Raw genomic sequence first — 21,533 nt, forward strand, 5'->3', positions numbered from 1 at the left:
CTGGTTGTTGTATTAGTCCGGGTATTTTAGTGTTATCCCATTTAAGAAGCTGCTCTGGAGCTAAGCTTTCACTTTTCCAGGGCCATTTCTCTGCCAATATCAGTCCTCCACAAATCCAACAATTAGACAATCTTAATTTCGTCGCGATCTCCTGCATCAAATCTATAAAAAGATTTTTGTCCAAAGCAGGCAACCCCAGATCATCGTACTGTCTCTCCAATTGGTCATATTGCTCACTTAGGGTCCTCAACCTTTCTTGCTCCACCCTTCTTTTCCTCATCTCAGCCTCCTGTCTTTTTAACTCTTGGGCCACTTGTTGTATTTTACTCTCTGGGTCCAATCCCTCTGTGTTCTCAGAGAAACAAAAGGTCATGTCATACTGTAAACATGTTCAATCATCATGATCTTCGAGAAGGTCAATGATAACCAGCTCCTTTTTAAGTGGTGACTTATTCCCATATTTTAAGTTCTTTCCCACCCAGTATGTTTTTCCCCATTATACATATTTCCAGTAAGTTATTATCATAACACAGTTTGTTCACCTAGAAATACCCAACAAACACTGATTCCATCCTACCCTCGGTCCATACAGTATGGTTACATCTGTTACAAAAATGGATAGGTGCTTGTCTCACCTCTCTTTTGCACTGGGTATGCTCTGACTCTCCAATGTTAGATGCTGCCTCTTTCAAGTAGCAAATCTCCTTTTAATTTATTTTTCATATCCCATATCGGGTGCCATTAAAGAAACAGTACCTGCTTTTTCTATCTTTTTCGCAATCTCCCAAGGCTGGGTGGGTTGAAGCCTCCGCTTTGCCCCGTCCGTCCAGGATGGTTTGCATGCACGGTCCACACGCGTTATTGGAGACCCGTTCTCCCAAGCTGAGTGGGTGCGAGTTAATCTTGACGCACATGACTAGACTCAGGCTCGTCAGGACTTCCCCTAGTTTCATTCCTCTGCCCCTACCTACGCCCACTGGGGTGCCTCCAGTGGCAGGGAAAAACATCTTCTTGAGAGCAGGAATATCCTTCATGGGTATCATACCTGGGTCAAGCTGCATATCTCCTTTTAAAAGTGCCCCACCTGGATAACTTGACTGATATGGCGCTGCAAGGTACCTGCTAAGATTTTTGCTCTGGATCTCAGTTGTCCCCTTACCCCGTTTTGAAATAACCGAAACCACTCTATTGAATCCGTCTCAATTACACCGAACTCTGTGATGAGCATTAAGATTGGGTTAGTCAGACGCATTTCTCCGTCCAAGCACTTATCGCATAGACCCTTTGGCTGCGCCCCTCTTCTGCAGTGTACCACCCACACCTCGCTACAATATTCGCACTTGAATTGAGGAACGGGTAGCAATTACAAACTGGCTCTGAGCATTTTATTCAGTCGTTCTTGGTCATTTACTTGGCCTACGATGCAGAGTTACTTTCAGGTAACTTCTCCACCTGGAGTCCCCAGGTGGAGAAGTGACTTTCCACTCAGGTTCCTTTTCTCGCGGTTCGACACTCTTTACTTGCGAAACGTGGGTCCAGCCTCTTTCTGCAGTTCACACTGCTGTATCTGTGGTTAGAAGAACAAGAAATGGCCCTTCCCAGTGTGGGGAGAGGGGAACATCCCTCCAAGTCTTTATGAGTACTTTATCCCCGGATTGAATTTGGTGTACTGCGAACCCCAGGGGAATGTTTTGCATTAAAATTCCCTGCTTCCTTAGTTCCTGTAGGTTTTTACCTATGTGTTGGAAACACCCCATGTGTGGATATGCGAGGCTTGACTCCATGTTTTCAGAAGGCTGGTTTATTATATTATGATATATATTATATTAAAATACTACATTAAAACTATACTAAAAGAATAGAGAGGAAAGATCATCAGAAGGCTCGAAAGAACAAGAATAGAATGCATGACAAAATCTTGTGACTCTCAGAGTCCGATGCAGCTGCATCTGTGATTGGCTCTTAATTAGAAACAACCAACATGCACCAATCACAGATGCACCTGTTGCGTTCCACAGCAGCAGATAGTTATTGTTTACATTTCTTTCCTGAAGCCCTCAGCTCCTCAGGAGGGAAAAATCCTAGCAAAGGATTTTTCATAAAATGTCACGGTGACACCTATGGTTATCAGGTAAAGTTGTATCTGACCATCTTCTACTCTCGGGTGTCCTATAGGCATTCTGTGTTCATAGGGCATCCCATACAACATTTCAAAAGGTGATAGTCCTGTTTCAGAATGAGGCAGTGTCCTGACATTTAATAGAGCCAAGGGAAGGCACTTTATCCAGGACATCTTGGTTTCCAAAATTAATTTGGATAATTGGGATTTCAAAGTCTGTTTCATTCTTTCCACCTGCCCTGAACTCTGGGGATGCCATGGGGTGTGATATTCCCAGGGGATTCCTAAAGCCTCCACTAATTGTCTGATAATTCCCGAGGTAAAATGTGTGCCCCGGTCCAAATCTATATACTTTACCAAACCATACCAAGGTATGATTTCCTCTACTAGGCGCCTTGACACTACTTGCACTGTGGCCCTGGAGCTTGCTTCCACTCAGTGTGCCAGCTTATCTACCATTACTAGAGGACATCTGTATCTTCCAGCCTTTGGCATATCGGTGAAATCCACCTGGATCCTTTCAAAGACAAGTGGCACCAGGCAGCTACCTGATGCCACTTGTCTCACCTTTGCCCGATTAACCCTTTGACATATCATAAACCTTTGTACTTCTTGTTTAGCTCACTCATCAATTCCTTTGCACCCAAAAAACTTTTAAAACTGCTCAGCTACTGCTTGTGCTCCCCAGTGGGTTTGCAAGTGAAGCCTCTTTAAAATCTTTCTAGTATACTCTTTGGATAGTAATTCCCTCCCGTCTGTCAATTTCCACTGACCTTCCTCTAGTTTTCCACCAATCTTCTCGTACCCTTCAATTTCTTTCTGAGAGAGCTGTGGAGGAAATTCTCATACCTCCCCCACTTTGACTTCTGGGGTGCTTACCTGCAGCAATGCCGTGTTTCTAGCCTCCTTATCAACTAAGTTGTTTCCTCGGGTCCGAAACTGTACTCCCACCTGGTGTCCTTTTACGTGAATGACCGCAATTGCTTTGGGTTCCCTTACGGCCTCCAAAATTTGTTTTATTATCCCTTCATGCATCAACCCTTGATCTCTGGTGTTAATCAGCCCCCTTTCTTCCCATATCTTCCCAAACATGTGAACTACCCTGAAGGCATACTTCGAGTCCATGAAGATCGTCCCCTCTTTCCCTTTTAGCATCTGCAAAGCCTTCATTACTGCCTTTAGTTCACAGGCCTGGGCTGACCAACTGGCGTTCAAGGGCCCCAATTCCACGGTTTCCCCTATCTTTCCATCTACCACTGTGTCGTGGTTTGGCCGGAAATGTGTTTCTAGAAAAGTCTAAGTCCGGCCAATCAGGGGCCAAATTCAAAATTGGCATTTGATGTAGCCACTAAGGGTCTGGATACGCCTCTGAGAACACACGGGGGTTAAAAGCAGGAGATTCCCAGAGAACTTCCTCTTTGGGAATCCGGCGTGGGTGAGTAAGGTCCGACCTCTCCCCTGCCCAGCTGTGTCTGGGTGGGGGAGGGGGAGGCCATGACAGGGAGGAGGCCGGGAGCCCCAAAAGCTACAGAGGTGGAGGAGAACATGCAGGGGTTGACGAGATTTGAGATGTCTGGGCAGCCCCCCCCGGAGAGAGAGACAGAGATTGTGCTGGCAGTTCAGCCGGCCAGAAGCGGGGGATGCGGCAGAGAGGTGCCCAGCAGCTGTAGGAGTCCTTGAGCAAGCAAAAGTGAAATTTAACCCCTTTGTAGATTAATAGAAACCTTACAATTTTCCTCTTTGACCCGGCAGCAGGTGAGCTGGTCTGATATCCTCCCCCAGCCCAGCTGCGTCGGGGTGGGGGAGTGGGAGGCCATGCAGCCTGAGGGGAGAAGGCCAGAAGCTCCTGCAGGAGGAGGGGTGGAGGAGAACGTGGGATGGTTTGGGCATCCCCCCTGGGAGAGGATGGCAGGGACTGTGCTGGCTTGGAATGTGATATCTTGTGCCGGCACTGCGGCCAGGAGGAGAAGCGGGGGCGGGACAAGGTGCCCAGCCGCTGGGAGACCAGGCTGAGCTTTTAACCCTCTTACTCTTGAAACAATGGAAACTGTAAAACACTGATCTTCCCCAGCTGTTAGTTTAGAGGGGACGGAGGATGGGAAAGAAGAAGAGGTTCGAGTAGGTGAAGAAAATACCAGCAGATGAGAGTGCCCCAGATGATTGGAGGAGATGATTGGAGTGGCTTTGGCTGGACTTTTCTCTTACATAGCCACGGGCGAGACCAATTTCTTCTGATAATGCAGAGACTGCAGCCTTGGGGGAGGCGGATGGCCGGAGGCCAAGAATGATAAGGCCGCGAGGAGAAGTAGAGAGAACAGAGACTGAGGGGGAGGGTGTGGTGGAACCCTCTGCCTTCAGCGAAGGATCTCTGTTCCCGAGACCCAGGCCCCAGGGCAGTAAAAATATGGGGGGGACAGGTGTCCCAAATGGTGAGAGGCGGCCATTTCTTGGAACTGGGCAACAAGCATTCTTAAAAAGACCTAAGGAGCAGTTTGGATCCATGGACAGTGGTGAGAGCACTGGACATGGAAGGAAGATGGTCACCGCGGCAGATTTTCTTCGGGCGGCTGCCGCATGTGACACAGAAGCACAGGAGGTTCCACTGTGTTTCCAGGGGAAGCCCATGGTATAAGAGGGAGACTCCTCTCTCTCTTGATGAACTGGGGAGAAGCTTGTGTGAAAGAGGGTATTAGACTGAGAATCGATGCGTTAGAGGGGATTTGAATGTTAGAGAACTGGGGGGGAGGAGGAGTGCTTTGGGAGTTCCATTGTGGATCATTGTGTGTGTTTTTTTTCTTTTTTTCCCTTATGTTTCTGTGTTGTAGATTATTAAAGTGTTGTGTTTTTCCCTCCATCCCCGAATGGGAGCCTGCTTTGTTCTGTTCCTGGGTCACATCTCACAGCAACCATTTTAGAAATATACCCTTCATGGGGGCCCTGGCATTGTGCCAGGGTTCAAACCATGACACACTGCATATCCCGATTTTCTCTTCCCCTCTATGATTCTGGCTGACCCATCTACAAACCATTTTCCCCCTTCTTCCAGTTCCTCCTCTTCCAGGTCTTATTTTGGTTTGTAATTCCACTATCTCCACACAGTCATGGGCAGGTTTCCCCGGAATTCCTCCATACAGGAACTGTGCTGGATTTTGGGCTGTGGTCGTTTTTAATTCTAAATTGTGTGAGTGGATCAAGATAGCTTCATATTTCAGAAGCCAGCATCAGTGAGCCACTTTTCAGCCTTTTGCTGCAAAATGCTCCTTACGTTATGAGGAGAAAAAACAACCAAGGGTGCTCAAAAAGTTATTTTCTTAGCCTCTTCTACCAAAACAGCCACCCCCACGATAGCTTGTAGACATGTAGGCCACCCTCTGCTGACAGGATCTAGTAACTTTGATACATCCCCCCCAGGTTTCTTTGACCCAGCCCACTCCTGAGTCAATACTCTGTGGGCCATTTGGTTACTCATGTCCACAAATAACTGAAATGGTCTGTTCATGTCTGGGAGACTCAACACTGGAGCTGTCATAAGCATTTCTTTCAGCTCTTTGAATCTCTCCTCATCTTTCCTGGTCCACTTTGGTTTATCCATGGTGAGCTTTTCATAAACAAATTTTACCTTTTCACTATATCTATCAATCCACACCTATCACTCAATCCACTGTCTACAAAACCCCAAAAGCCCCAACACCTGCCTTACTTTCCTCTTTGATTGAGGAGGGGGTAAGGCAATTATTCCAGCTACTCTATCTGGGTCTAATTTCTTCTTACCTTTCATGAGCCAATGCCCCAGGTACTTGACTTCAGGTTCAGTGAATTGCAATTTAGATTTTGAGACATTCAAACACTTGTCTCCCAAAAAGTTGAGGAGGGTTATAGTGCTTACCCTTACCAGTTCTTCTTGGGGACCCGCCACCAGCAAATCATCAAAAAATTGTAGCCGTTTGGTCCCTTTAATGGGAACAAATTCACTCAATACCTGCTCGAGAGCTTGGCCGAAGAGGTGTGGTGAATCTACAAACCCCTGAGGCAGGGAAGTCCACCTTAGTTGTTGTTTAAGATTAGTGTCGGGATCCTCCCATTGAAATGCAAAATAATCCCGACTTTCCCTTGCCAGTGGGCAAGTCCAAAAGGCATCTTTTAAATCTATTACGCTGTACCAGGTATCCTCTGGAGAAGCATTATTTAATAGAGTATAGGGGTTTGAAACTGTGGGAAAGAGTGTTTTAGTGCTTTAATTAACCACCCTTAAATCTTGTACCAACCTGTAACTTCCATCTGGTTTTTGTACCGCTAGGAGTGTTGTGCCTGGACATACAAGGTTCCAGTGTGCCCTTTTTGAATTAAATCCTCAATTATTGGTTTCAGACCTCTCCTTCCTTCCATTGGTATGGGGTACTGTTTGATCTGGATGGGATCTTTGGGTCTCTCAATTTCAGTATGGATTGGTTCCATTTCTAATTTCCCTGCTTCTCCCTTTGAATGCCAGACTTTAGGATTGATTTTTCCCTCATCCTCTGTGGTTAATTGGTACAAACTTACCATAAGCTGTGAATCCTGAGCATCAGGCTAATTCCTAGATCTACCATCAAATCCTGTCCCAGCAAATTATAATCTGCTTCTTCCACTAATAGGATATTTCCCACACAAAACTTAGTTCCTGATTCAATTTCTACACCCTTTATAACTGGTACCTTAAAGGGTTCTCCTTTTGCTCCAATGACCATCATGGAATCTTTATTTTTAGAACATCCTCTAGGTAATTGTTGCACTGTGCTCCACTCGGCCCCTGAATCCACCAAGAATACCAATTCTTGCTTATGGGGTCCTATTTTCAATTTTATCAAGGGCTCTCTAGGTGTTATGGACCCCAAATTAAAAAGCCTCTGACACCTCTAGTCTTCCTGAAAGATCCTTTCATCCCTCAGCCTTTTCTTACGCTCCCTCTTAAAATGACTTCTTTGCTTGCAGTAATAGCAACCCCTGCCTGTTCATGGGTTTCCTTTGGGGCTGCTTAGGTTTCCCCTGAGGTTTGTGTGCCTGACTAGTCTTACCTGTGTTCGCATCCTTCTCTTGCTTCTGCGCCTCCCTTACTGCCGCCACCAAGACCTTTGCCTGTGCCTTTTGCTTTTCATCCTCCCTCCTCATATAAACCCTCTGGGCTTCCCTTAGCAATTGCTGCAGAGTTTTTTCCTGCCAATTTTCCATCTTTTCTAGCTTTCGCCATATATCCTCCCATGATTTGGCGACAGCCTGGGTTTTTAGCCAGATTGCCCCCACTGGGGAGTCCGGATCTGTCCCGGAGTACATCTGGAGACTTTTCCTTAATCTCTCCAGCCACTCGGTGGGAGTTGCATCCCTCCCTTGGCATTTTCCTAATGCCTTGCTCAGATTTTGTCCTTTTGGAACCACCCCCCTGATACCTTGTATGACCATATTCCTTCATTCTATCATTTTACATCTATCTTCCTCCATCTGTGCATTCCAAGAAGGTCTTTGGTCAGGCCATTTATCCTCCCCACTCCCCCCTTGAGGGTTTCTATGCTCCCAGTCTTTTATTGCCACTATTAATCATCTCCCTTTCCTCCCCATTAAACAATGACCTTAGGATAGCACTGATATCATCACAGGAGTATATGCTGTTCCCCAGAAATTCATCCAGCCTCTCTGCCACCCTCAGCTGATCATCCATTATCTTCCCCATTTCCTTCTTGAGTGCCCATACATCCCCGGAGTTTATCAGCACGTTAACATATCCAATGACTCCCGGAGCTGTTGGAACCTCCCTTAATGGAAAAAGACTTTGTTGACCATCCTCATCCTCACTATCCTCGAAGTTTACCTTCTGAGTCCACTGTCTTGTTCTTACAGCAGGCGGGATCCATTCACACCTGTGGGAACAGTGTGCCTGGCGTTTTCTACTTGTTGTGAGGGAGGAGGGGACAGAGACGGTTCTTGTGAATGTTGCACCACTGAAGCCGATCCTTGTACAGGTAAGGCTTCCACTGGTGGTGCTTGGGGTATTGCGGGTTGGTGCGCTGGATTTACTGGAGTGGGGAGAGGGAAAAGGTCCTGTTGTGTCAGGTAAGGTGGTGGGAGATTGTCTAAAAATTCCCATGTTTCCCCAGTGTTTGTCTGATTTCTGTAGGTCCTAACTGGGAATAGTCCCATACTGGCATATTCCCATAGTCGGGCATATTCTCTTTCCTCGCTGGTTGGCCCCACCTCCTCAGAAACGAATTCATCCAAGGCTTGACATGTTTCCTTTTCAAAGGTGCCAAACATAGCCCAGAATAAATATTTCTTCACCTCTGCGTTTGCCCCTTTCTCCGTGCAATAGTAAATCATTCTTTCCCTCGACCTCCTCTGCCTTGTCAGGCATTTGTCCCAGTGTTCTAATATCCACCCTAATGGACTGTTCCTAGGGGTTTTTGGCAAATAGTACTTTTCTCCTTTTTCTGTCTTACCTTGGGATTTCCCTAAGATTTTACTCTTTCTTTGTCCCATCCCGCTAGGTTTAGCAAATTCCCTTTACATACCTTTTTCGTTGTAATAGAGGAACCTAAAAATTTCCCTAATTCCCCTGGTCTTGCAAGGGAACCTTTCAATCACACAGTGAACCTCTCTGTGGATTTTTGCCTGTAAATGAGCTCTTGTACTTACCTTTTCCTGGATCCAAGGGAGTTACCAATTTCCTAATATCAGAGGTCTTTCCTACCCCTTTCTGATCCTGCCCATGATCGATGCCATCCCCTTCCCGATTTTCCCGCGTTTTCCCGGGTTTTGGTGTGTGTGCAGAAATTAGTTTCTCAACCACTTCCCCCTTGACCAACCACTTTCCTTGCGGAAGAGTGGAACTGCAATCTTGGGGTACACACTTGCTTTGTGACAGTGTCATGTCTCACACACATGCTCAATCACACCCCACTCAGCCATGAGACACTTACGGTCCTTTTTCCCATGTGGATTCTTCGTGCACATCGTTTTTATGAGTGAAAAAATTCCACAGTCTTGGAGGTTTCACTCCGATTTTGAGAACTCTGTGGCCCATTTTTATCCTTTTGATTGTGGCTTTGGCTTTCTAGTTCATGGTTCTGATTGGTTCCGTCAGGTTTCCCAGTCCCGCCCAGCCGCTGAAATCAGTGGGACACCGCCCGGGCCATGAGAAGGGTCCCTGGAATCTGGGATCAGATCACATCGGGAAAGGTCACCAAGATTGTTATAAGTAAAAAATTGATCCAGCCAAATTGATAAAAAATAAAAATTAAATATTTCGCAACTGATATACAGTCCCAACCGCCAACAATCAAAAAGTAGCACTGACCCCGGGATTGGAGCGCGTGAACGATGATCTGTGGCCTCTATCACACCAAATCCCCCTGTTCACCACCGAGGCCTAGCAGAGTTTGATTTTTATACTCTTTTTCTTGCCCCACAGTGGAGTTCCTTTGTCCCCTCCTGGAGTCCTTCATATTCGTGCAGTGTCTATTCTCTGTCCTGTGCTGGACAAAGCCTTGTCCAGGAATTGATGTGTAACTGTCTCCAGTTCCCGGAATCCTTCATTCAGATGTGTGTCCTTGATGGTCCTGTCTATCTGAAGTGGACATCTACATAGGCCATCATCGCTGGGCGTTTTCTTGTTCATGCCATTGGGGAGTGCCCATCTCCTGTGCAGGCTAGGTTTTCTTCGTATGTTAGTGATGCACCTCCTCCTTGGCTGTGAGCTGTCCTGTGTGGCAATCCCCTCTCCCCTTTGCTGGCATGATCTTAAAGCTTTATTTTATATTACATTAATAATCTTACATTTCCAGCACAAATTACCACCTTATCCATAACATTGTCTATTATTTTATCATGTCCAAGGAAAATTGGAAAGTTCTTGGGATCTTTTTATTACATGTCATTTTGTCTGCTTTGTTATGAAATTTCAACTTCAGTTGTGCTACATCAACACTGGTGCACAGCTTCGGCTCAGCTGTCTGCACGGTGAGCCTGTGAGCACTCTCCCAGGCAAATTCTGAACCCAGCATGTGTGGAGTTGAGCAGTTGGGTATCTCCAGGCTGTGCCAGTCAGTTCCAGGGCAGAAAACAGCCCTGAGCATCCTTAATTTGCAAGAAAAACTACAGCCCTTGAGTCTTCATTGGCCTGTCTGCCATCAGCAAGATTTTCCACAGGCTGAGCAAGGCAGGATATCACCCAGGGGATATCCCACAGTTGTGCCAATGGCTCTCACACTCGGCTCACTTGGGATGCATCTGTTTTCTGATGGCAGGATATCAGTGCCAAGAGCGTTGCTCCTGATGCACATAGCCCTGACCTCACCAAACAGGTACTGGGGCTGTGCACAGCAAGCAACTTGCACTGGAGGCTTTTGTCTCAGGCTTTGAAGAACAAACAAAAGAAGGGGAACAGAAAACTGAAACTTCTCAATTAAATAGGATCCATAGCTTAAGACTTATCTTTTGTTCTGGAGCAAGAATGGGTTGACTTCTGTATTGAATGCAAAGAGGGTTTGGGACAGGAGTGTTGTTAACAGATATTTGCCATGTTCCCAGTGGTCAAACCACAGGTATTTCTTTAATTCTATCGAGCTTGCTTACAACTCTACTTAAGTATGTGAATATATAAATAATATGCAAACTGTAGCCTGGGCTTAGCAAAACAGATATTTTCTCCAGAACAGCTAAAACCAGTTGTGACTCTCTTCAGCTCCACTGGTAAAGTATGAATCACAACGAAGCAGCACAAAATATTTACCTTGCTGGTTTTGAGGTTTGTGACTATAGAAAGAAAAGTTTTATTCCACCTCTGCAGAATCTAAACTTTATACAAAAATCTTTAAAAAGCAACTGACACCAGCTTTTAAAAGTTCATAATAATTTTAAAACATAACTTGATAAAGTTTTCAAAAATACTAAACACAAGGCACAAAAGAAATATTTCATATAAGGTGAAATCCTTGGTTTAAAGTGCTACCATATCCCCAAGCATCCTTCAGCTCCAGGCTAGTGACAATTGCTCCACATATCTTATCGTCCATGCATTTCCTTCCTGGACTACAGCAGAGCAGCATCCCTGGACTGATTGTGTGGAGCAAGGCAAGCTGCAAGCTGATTGTCATCCTCTTGCACCTCACTTTTCATATTCATTCAGCCATCCAAAGTGGCATATACTCATACTGTAGTACCATCCCTGTGTCATGAGAGACCCAGCCACTGACTGAGCCTGAAAATGCCCAACACTGGGCTGTGGTACTGGTCAGACTCCTGGAAAGCCTTCCACCTCCTCTGTAACTTTTCTCCCACCCTCACAAAAACCCAGGAAAGTGTTGTGTACAAAACAGCTGAGGGACAGTCTTGTTGCTTTCTCAACCAGTAAAAAAGAAAGCTTTATCCAACCTCTAGGCATCAACAGTTCTTTAGCCATCTAAAATAGTGGTGTTAATCTAGTTATCTGAGTTTCATCTACAGTCAGTGGAGACAAAAATAAAAGCACCTCAAAAGAACAGTTCTTCCCATATTTGCTAGGCATCTGTAATAACATGATCAGTTGCCCTCTGGAAGAGGTTGCCTTCATTGATTAAAAAGACAGACAAGTAGCACAGACCAAGTGCTTAACTTTTAGAGAACAAAAGCTAAGTAGATCTTACCACTGATCACATATTTTCCTACCTGAAGGAAGAAGCAGAGAAGACTCCCTATAAAAAGGGAGAGATTAAAACTCTGAGGTATAAAAAAAAACAAAATTGCAAAGATAAATCTGTTTGATGCCAGTGATGGACCAATCAAATCACTAGCAGGCATAGCTAGGTTGTACCAGGTGGGGATTGAGCAAGTCCAGGCCCTGTGATTGTATCACAAACCCTGGAAGGGAAGTCTGAGAGGTAGGTGATTACATCAGGACTCCTGGGATGATTTACAGCCAAGGTAACAAGAGCTTTCTCTCATTATGTCACTTTTATGGCAAACATAGACAACTTCTTATATTAATCATTAAAAACAAAAAAGGAAAAGCAATTCTGTGATGTAGGAAAGGCTTTTAAGCTGGCACAGAGAATTCATCACAAACTGGTATGACAGCAGTGAAATGGGAGAAGCAGGACAGAGATCACTGCAAGTCTTACTGCAAGAGCCTGCTACCATATCAGCTGGGATTGCTGCAGCCACTACCTTTTCAGTATTCTGGCTTTGGTGATAATGGCCTCTCATATATGGATGAGGATGCATAAGAAAAAAAAATTGCTTTCTAGAGCTATGTTAAGGACAGATCTGGTCAGGCGTTCCTCCTCCAAGAGGGCAATCATCCTGTGCCAACAATCCCCACAGGTCTTGCACTCCTAGAGAGAAATTCTAGACTGCAGAATAAGGACTTTGGCAATAGTCACAAAATCTACCATTCATGTAGGACATTTGCTAAGAGGACAGGTCAAGCTTATTCACTCAGGTGAGAAACTAATAGTCTGAAACAAACCTGTGATGGATCCCCACTCTCCATCTCCTTAGGGCAATGAGAACCCTTGGCAATCTCTCCACAAAATCTGTTACTGGGAAGGGATGACTGGAATTCCTGCAGCAGGGCCAAGGTCTTCTTTGCCTTTTCATCCTTTGCAGGAGGTAACCATAAATAGTATATGACAGTAGAATAATTATGACAGTAGAATAATTCACAGTCCTTGGTGTTTGAATCAGTATAGCAAATTCACTGAAAATAAAAATTGGCAAGAGAAAGAGGGTCCATCTCTGGCAGGAGGAGATCTCTTTCCTGCTCTTTACTGTTCCCAAATACCACATAAGCATTTTACTCTACAGTGGAAATTCTGGAGTAACCTTTTCAAAGTGCTGCTTAGCCATTTTACTGCATATTCTTATATCATACAAGAAGAAGTAAATGCTTATTTGTACAAGGAGAGATGAATTTCAACTGTACCTTCACCCTTCACATGTCTTCCTTGTGTGCTGCATTCCTTTTCCACTGTCTGGCCATTCCTTGGGAAAAATTAATTTCTTTATCTCTCAGTCTCAAGATATGTTTCCCCATGCAGGGCTGGATTTCAGCAGCAGGGGCTGTGGTAGGAACCTGTGTGGTGGGGACCTGTGTGCTAGTCACAGCTGGGTCCAGCCATTTCTGAAACCAATCTGTGCAACCACCACTCACCACAGCTGAAGCCAGGCAGGCAGAGGATCCCACAGCATCCCATCTCAGACATATTTCAGGAAGATTAGCAGCCACTGCAAGCAGGAGACACACAGATAACACTTTTAGGAAGACAAATTAAGACAGAGATAATTGTGAAGACATGGAGCTGGGGACAGACTCTTGGAAGGAAGAGCTCCACATTAAAGGGAGGCAGCCTGCAGCTTATAGGCAACCCAGAGTGGGCAGGGACAGCCCTGGGGGACTGTGGCAATGGGTGATCAACACTAGGGAAAGGACAGCTCTGAGGGACTGTGGCCAACATGCAAAACTGTAAGAGGCAAGAAGGACAGAGAAAAAACAGTAAGAATGACAGATGACCAAAGGAATACCTGTAAGGAATGTGGAAAGGTAGCAGACTAAACTTCTGTGCATATGGCCCCAGCCTCTTGGATTATTCAGTGTAACCCACATCAAAAACAGGGGGAGGTGAGTCTAGGAAGGAGGGAGAAAGGTGTTTTGCTGAATAGTACCTGGGGAAGAAGAGTCAAGAAAGCTGATTACCCAAGTGTTTGCTTAATTGTTCATGGTTTCTTTTTCTCCATACCCAAATCAGTGATTAGAAGCTTCTGTTCATTGGCAGTAAACTGAAGCAAGTAAAAATTCTCTGAGTTGAACATGTTTTGCCAGTAACATCACACACGCAGCATTTTCTTCCTTTGCCTCTTCCACCTTTTGCAAATAATCTTGTGCACACTGCCCTGGTGAGAGATCCACCTTTTTTCTACCCTCTCTTGCATCTTATCACTTCATCCATATTTAGTCTTTGTTTCACCTGGACTGATCAGCTCAGCCTTGTGAGAGCCTGGGCTTCCAGCTAACTAAAGACAAAGCCACAGCAGAAGTCTGGTGAGCAAAGAGCACCAGAACATACTCAACAAAAAGGGTAACTTCATCCCTGTGCCCATGTTGTGAACCCAGCCAGCTCTAACAAAGGACAGTTTGGGACTGAGGGCAGCTTGTAGCTTCCTGTGTGACGAGTGACAAGCTATTGGAGCCCATGATGCTTTCTTCTGAACTGAAGTGTAACATTCAAGTAATACAAACAATATTAAATACAAATAGGAAGGAAATGGTTTGCAATGCTCTGTTTGCCTGTGGCATCTCTTCTTACATTTTTCACAAACAATTTCAGTATATTAGACTCCTGGTGACTTTAAGAAACTCCAGAGCAATTTTGGTTCTTCTGCTCCAGAAATATTTGAGAGCTTTACCTGAAGGTGTTTGAATGTTCAAACATGCTCTTTATTTCCCATATGAATTTATCGGCCTGGCTTTTCCATTGCTGCTCACCTACCACTCTGTTCAGAAACTGGGGAAAAATTTCACATGGTGTAAATCAGCATTGTCTCCTTACTGTTTAGCCACAGAAAAGCACTACACTGCACTGCTGTTATTCAGACAAGAAACAGAACAAGCAAGAAGCAGTTGATTGGAGTAAAGGGCAAGCAATGGATTTCACTAATATGCAGTGGCCACTAATATGCAGAAGGCCAGTACAAGTCTTATATATTAATTACACAATGGTTGAGAAAGAGTCTGAAATATGTTTGAGATCCAGGTAGCATACAGCTTTGTACTGGCTTTTACTCTAGACCATGAGTTTCCCCCTTACAGCCCCTGCCCTTGAAAAGTGTGACCCCTTCCTTGTGAAAGGCCACAGGTTCCCCCTGTCTGGTGAGGGTGGTGGGTGCCCAGCCCTGCTGGGATCTGCATGGAAAGGCAAGGAACAAGGAGCTGCTGAGTCCACTAGTGAGATCTGTTGAAAGATATGAGCAGCCTGAGGGTAAGGAGATGCTGGGAGAGACAAGAAAACTCCTAGGGAGTGGTCGTGCTAAACTAACAAAATTCTTTCCCATGCACATGCCTAATACTTAAAATAATAAAAACACCTTTTGGGAACTACTAAGCCATGGGAAAGCCAAACAAAATCTGTTTTGGATTTACTTTAGTCAGCAACTCAGGAATATCAGAGACCCTACTACATGAACTGGATATTTAAATACTACAAAATTCCAGACAGTGCGATAATGATGGACTTTTATTTGGCAAGAGGGGATGTGCTTGTGCAATGTTCTCAGCAACAGTGCATTTACCCACACCAATGGAGTAGTGCTTATCCCAGAACTGGTGGTATTGCTTCCTTTACTCAGCCCTTCAGCCCAGTGCTGAATCCCTTAGTAATAACTTGGCCATAAAGCAAAGATCTCAGCTATGGCCCAACCCAATCTCTCCATGCAGAGAAATGCTGCCACATTTACACACACAGTTAAGCAAAGAAGCTTCTAAATTTTGCATTAAATTTTGTTTCTAAATTTTGATGGGCTTTCTCCAGGCTGTTCCTACTCTCTGCAGCACTGCAGTCAAAGCTGGACATCAGAAATGCAACAGCTGCAGCAGCCAGCAGCTCCCATTCTAGGGTGGGTTGCTTAATTGGATCAGCTATGAATGGTGGTAGCTGTTTTTGCAGCAGTGCATAGGCAAAAAGGCCATAGTGACCAGAAGGGCCTTGAGCTGAAAACCCCAGTGTGTTCTCCCAGTCACTGGGGAAGATTGCTCATCAGAAGGGTACTCTGTGTGGAAAAGGTGTCCTTCAGTATGTTTGCCTCTTGTTTGGCCTAGGATTAGATTTTGCCTGATGGTGACACCCAGGCAGATTTCTTCAGGCATTCCATTTTCCTAATGCAAATATATGCTGGCTCTTTGAAAGACACCACGTTTTTGCTGATTGTGGCTTAGGTGGTGGCATGGAGACATCCCTGTAGAGACAGAGTATAGACAGACACTTTGGTCTCTGCCTGCACTTTGAACAGGATAAATTCTTGAGGGTGAAGGTGACTGGAGGCAGACAATCTGGAGGATTGGCTCCCCTTCCATGATTTCCCCTTCCATGCTCCTCCTTTTGCTTTGGAGAGTGCCGTGAACACTGCAAGATACTCTTTTGTGTCTGCCTTCACCCATGGGAACAGAATCAGACACAGTGGGGAACACAATATGGGGACATCTGAAACTGTTAACTTAAATTCAGTACAGTGTAAATATCACTGGGCTGCTTCCAGACTCGTTGTAGGACATCTGTGTACAGCTGCACACAGCCAGGCTTGGCCTCTCACTGTTCATAAATCTTTCCGTCATGGAGAAGGCAGCCTGCAAAGATGTGCAACCACTCAGCTGTGGATCAACTGGATGAAGAGATGTGTCAGAAGGCAAGGAACAATAGCAGTATTCAGTCATGACCAACATGGTTTGAAAGCACTGAACTAGAGATTTAAGGGATTTGCTACAGATGTGTCTCCAGATTCTTTGGGGCCACAGGAAGAATTCAGGCCATAGCTTGATGATGTTGTAAATACAGCTTTAGCGGTCTTATTAGGTCAAAAAAGCTTCATCCTCATGCCAAAAATATTCTTTAAAAAAAAGGGTGAAGTAGGAGTAAGCCTTGTATCTACTATCCAGACTACTTATTAAGTGTAACAATTTTACAGACATATGGCACAGCAATTTCTCTCCTTAGATGCTGTGTGAAAGCAAGATATAAAGAATCTCAGAAGAAGACTGCGGGGGGGAGGAAATAGCTGAACTGACAGTACATAACAACGTGTTTACAAAGTAAACAATCTGAGAAGACAAAAGCAAGTCTTCTCTTAAATCTTTATTTGAAAGAGCTTTGTGTACAGCATGCAGCTATTAGCACCAGCACAGCACAGATGAGACAGAGAGATTTGAAACTGATGCTCCTTTAAAGAGCTTGCCATGTGGTGCTGCAGCATTAGCTGTCTCTTAAAATTCTGGTTTAGGAACAGACACTATTTACTGGATTACCAGCAAGCAAAGGTCTGTCACCAAATTTATTACCAGTAGTTGCATCAATGGGCACTGAGTTGCAGGATCTGAGAACCATTGTCACTGGGTAGACTAAACCTGCATCCCCCACAGCCATCAACTGCAAACCAGCTACACAAACCCTGCCCATCACTTCTCCTAAAAGTGTTTTTTGAAGCCAGAGAGGGGATTTGGAATATTTCAGCACAAAAGGATGAGAGCTGCCATGAGAGCTGCCTTGTGCAACTGCAGCTTGTCTTACACAGGGGATGCTGCAAGTTTTTCTGTGTGTAGAAGGAAAAATACACAAGTAACTCTTGCACATGTATGCCTTGAATAATTAAAGGTTCATGAACAGTGCAAAAACTGGGCTCACTAATGCATCCTGCTAAGACAATCTCTGCATCACTGTTCCTTCTGTTACACCAATGTGCTACAGAGACACAGAGGTTGTGCCTTGAATTACTTACTCAATAAAGTTACTGTTTAGCTTCTTCTTAAACAAAGATGAGTCAGGTTTGCCTTTACTGAAGCCAGCTCTGCCCATAAGTGGGGGCTAAGGTGAGAACTCCACGCAGTCCCATACTGATATTCTCTGACTTAGTGAATCCTGAAGTAGGAAATGGCCCTCAGTGCCACTTTGCCTTCCTTGGTCTCACTCTTTTTTTTCCCCACAAAAGCCTTGTGGTGATATCGAGAGCTACTACCTTGTGGTAAATATCCACTGCTTCGCTGTGGATAGGGGCTCTGGAGACAGCCAAGCCATGTTTTGGTGCTCTTTTTGCAGGCGGTAAACTGCAGGAAAAACAAAAAGAGGCTTGAGAAAGGCAGATGACTGATCATGGTCACTGAGTGTCCCAGCTGCCCCAGGTGTTAACTTTCCACAGGAAGGGCCTGGCCAAGGATGCCTGGATGTCCTAGTCTAAAAGACTGTAGGAAATAACACTATAGGGATTCAACACTAAGGCCATTCTTTCCCCAAGACATGGAAAATTCACTCCTGGATCAGAACATATCCTTGGTTCACTGTATTGGCAAAATACCCTGGAAATGAACCTCCTAGCTCTCATACAAAAGTCCAGAGAGCTTTGGTTTCGGGGGGGGGGGGGGGGGGGGGGGTGAAGGCTGTGGGGCAAGGGGTGGGGGGGATTATGCCTGGCTGTTGTTCTGTTAAAAGTCGGTTTGTTTCTGTCTCATCAAGTATGCAAGAATGTTCCCATGCTCTGCCCGAGCCAACCCCCAGCAGCAGGCTTTGCACATTAGCAGCTGATGCTGGAATGCTGCGTTCCCAGGGCAACTGGGAGCCCCCCATGGGGCACAGCCAGCCCCCACCATTGTGCAGCCCTGGCTGACGCGGCTTTGTTGGGTGAGGTAATGCCGTGTGTATGCAAACCAAGCCAGGGGCACAAATGGCACTTGGAAACTGTTCCACGACTTCAAAGAGTGGGCTGTATGGCCCCCAGGAAGGCTGCCTCACTCCAGCCTGCATCTCCACTACTGAATTTCACCTCCTCTCCCACCCCGCTGCTGCTGTAACAGTGACAGTATCCTGGGCTGCATCATTTGCACAAACCTTTGTGGTATGGTTTAGTGGGCACAGTGGCATTTGGTCCAAGGCTGGGCTTGATGATCTTGGATATATTTTCTGCTCTTAATGAAGAGTAACCAACAGGTTGAGGGAATGGTGTCTACTCCACTCTGGTGAGGGCCTACCTGGAGAACTGAATCCCCCTCTGGGACCCCGAACATAAGAAGGACATGGACCTGGTGGAGTGAGCCCAGAGAAGGACTCTTGCTGTCATGGTTTAACCCCTGTCAGCAACCAAGCTGTACTAACCACTATGAAGAAAATACCCCAGCTGAAACCAGCATATTGGGCCACTAAGTTCATCACAGGGCTGGAGCATGTCCCCTATGAAGACAGGCTCAGAGAACTGGAGTTGTTCAGCAAGGAAAAGGGCAGGCTCTGGAGACACCTTGTAACAGCCTTCCAATACCTACAAGGGTACATGAATTCTGGGGAGGGACTTTTTACAAGGGCATGTAGTGATAGGGGAATGGCTTTAAACTGAAAGAAGGTATATTAAATAATATCTAAGAAAGACCTTTTCTTTACAAAGCACTTAGTAAAACACTGGAACAGGTTGTCCAGAGAGGCGGCAGATGCCCTCATCCCTGGAAAATCCAAAGTCAGACTGGATGAGGTTCACGGTTCTGTGCAACCTGATGTAGTTGAAGACGTCCTTGCTCATTGCAGGGTTGTTGGACTAGATGTGCTATAAACCTTTCCAACCTGAAATATTCTGTTCTATGACAGCCTATAGGAATTGTGGCAGGAGCTCTGCAGTGGACAGGATTCAGGTGTTGCTATCAGTCAGCCCCAACTAGCTCACCCATATCTCTCCGCATGGACCTCTAGCACAGAGTCAGAAGGCTTTTTTCAGAATATTTTTATTTCTTGATGCTGGACTCCCCTTCAGTATGGGATTGAAAAGAGTGCTGCACAGTAAGAAAGAACTGTCCTCTCAGATCCATATTCTAGCCATGACACAGCTGAATTCTTCCCACTGACTTCAGTAATTCAATTCTACTACACTGTATCCTCATGAGATATGGCTTTATATTGATTAGAGGCTTAGGCTCCAGCAAGCAGTGACTTGATGTATATCTAATGCTGTGTAAATGTTAAGACATTATTCTTGTCCCCAAAACTTTGCTGTATTCTACACGTAATGAATATTGAGAGAGGAATTGCAGGTTTGCTACCAGATACAAAAAGAGAGAGCAATGTTTATTGTTACACTTAAAACTCTTTTATTAGGCAGCTGTCTAAATTACATGCAGAAACAGAACACATCAGGCCATTAAAGGGTCAAATCAATTCCTTAACACCACCTTGAGCTTAATGAAAATGTTAGCATCAGACCACGCACTTGCCAGATTGATTGAGAAACAACAGAAATCTGCCTGTTCTGCGAGCCTAATTTCTGTTCTCAACAAGAAAGTGGAGGAGATATTTCAAAGGATATTTTTAAAAACTGCAAGTGGAAAATATGCAGTGATCAAAACAATTTCATGGTATTCTTTGGTTGCTCAACAGCAAACCAATATGTAACTACAACTAGGACTGAGAAAACTACTGCCTGGGAACTAAAGGCATCCCAGTTCCACATCTATTTGCAGACTGCAGAGTGCTTTAACAGTGTCCTAGTACATTTGGCTCAGTTTTCCAAATATGCATAGGGTGTCAGAACATGCACATATGAATCAGTGAATTAACTGTCTAATGTTTTGGACCATGTGTCTTCCTATTTGTGTCTTTCACTACTTTGAATTTGTCAAATTCTAAGACATTTCTGTAGCACTTCTGAGGCAGGCAAGTCAAGTGCACCAATGATGTTTTTTACCCAGTGCAAAATCAGTAAGCAAAATGGCTAGCACTTTCAGTGACAAAACAGGGACAATAAATCCTCTTGATACCAGGAAGGTGAGGGCCAACATTGCTCCCTCAGCTTTGTAGCTCACCTGCCACGCATTGAGTCGATTTCGTGATCTCGTGATCACACAGTGGTTCTGATGGGAGTGAAAACTGAATTACAATGTTCTCTGTAATAAAGATAAAGCAAAATCAAATAAAGCTACATTATTGAAGGCCAAGAAATTCAAAAGTACTCTTAGAGAAAACTTATAACATGGAAATAAAGATTTCTATGAAGTATATAACTTTCCAATGTGTTCTTACCAAAACTGCAGCAGGAGGGCTTCCACATCAGTTATCCAGGTCCCTAAAAATAAAGCTGGGTAGAGAAACTGCCTGACCTGCTCCAGTGGCACTTCTGCTTCTCTTCAGCTTATACAAAGCTTCCATTACTTTCAGTGGGAACAGCTTAGCAGTTCTAGTAGAGTGAATGGATGCATTATAATCTCAGTAATAACAAATGTCATGCACATTCCATGATTAGCTAGAAAAATGATTCCAGGGTTAAATAGCCATGTCTTACCTTATTCAGATGCATGTCACTGAGCTAGGCCCATCACCTAGGTACTGGATGCCATCTCTCCCTATTTCTCCTTCTCCTATCGCTAAACATGCTAATCCTGGGCAGCAACCAAACATCACTATTGCAGGCTTGTCCAAAAACTATGCAGGGACAATTAGCCTCATTGAAAAAAAGTATCAAAGACTTCACTGTATCAGTTATCTGTTTCTCAGCGCACACACACACACAGAGGCATTGAAGGTATTTTAAACATAGCTAAAGACAGTTTTCTGTGAATAGCAGTGAACTTCATTCACTAAAAACTCTGCATCTGCCCTTGTGATGTAATCCCTGTACCCTGGGATGAATGGCTTTGCTGCAGCTTTTTATCCTGAAAGGCTAGAAGAGAGATACTCCC

General features: G+C 44.9%; 1 protein-coding gene and 1 long non-coding RNA gene across 6 annotated transcripts in view; one reads left to right on the forward strand and one right to left on the reverse strand.

The window, feature by feature from the left end:
- Positions 1-1,363: 1,363 nt before the first annotated feature.
- Positions 1,364-3,767, reverse strand: LOC135296964 (uncharacterized). Its single transcript, XR_010358962.1, has 2 exons — positions 2,999-3,767; positions 1,364-1,567 (listed from the first exon to the last, which is right to left on the reverse strand). It is a non-coding gene; the product is annotated as an uncharacterized LOC135296964 (long non-coding RNA).
- The window catches only part of FRMD1 (FERM domain containing 1), a 69,373-nt gene continuing 51,374 nt past the window's right edge, over positions 3,535-21,533 (forward strand). For 2 of the 5 annotated variants that reach the window (XM_064413967.1, XM_064413971.1), the window contains exons 1-2: positions 3,536-3,554; positions 7,991-8,112. The gene's annotated coding sequence lies outside the window, so the exon portion shown is untranslated. Of the gene's footprint in view, positions 3,555-7,990; positions 8,113-21,533 lie in introns of those variants that run through there. The other 3 variants (XM_064413968.1, XM_064413970.1, XM_064413972.1) reach the window with 2 other exon arrangements.

This window comes from Passer domesticus, chromosome 3 (genome assembly GCF_036417665.1).
Source record: "Passer domesticus isolate bPasDom1 chromosome 3, bPasDom1.hap1, whole genome shotgun sequence".
NCBI lineage: Eukaryota > Metazoa > Chordata > Aves > Passeriformes > Passeridae > Passer > Passer domesticus.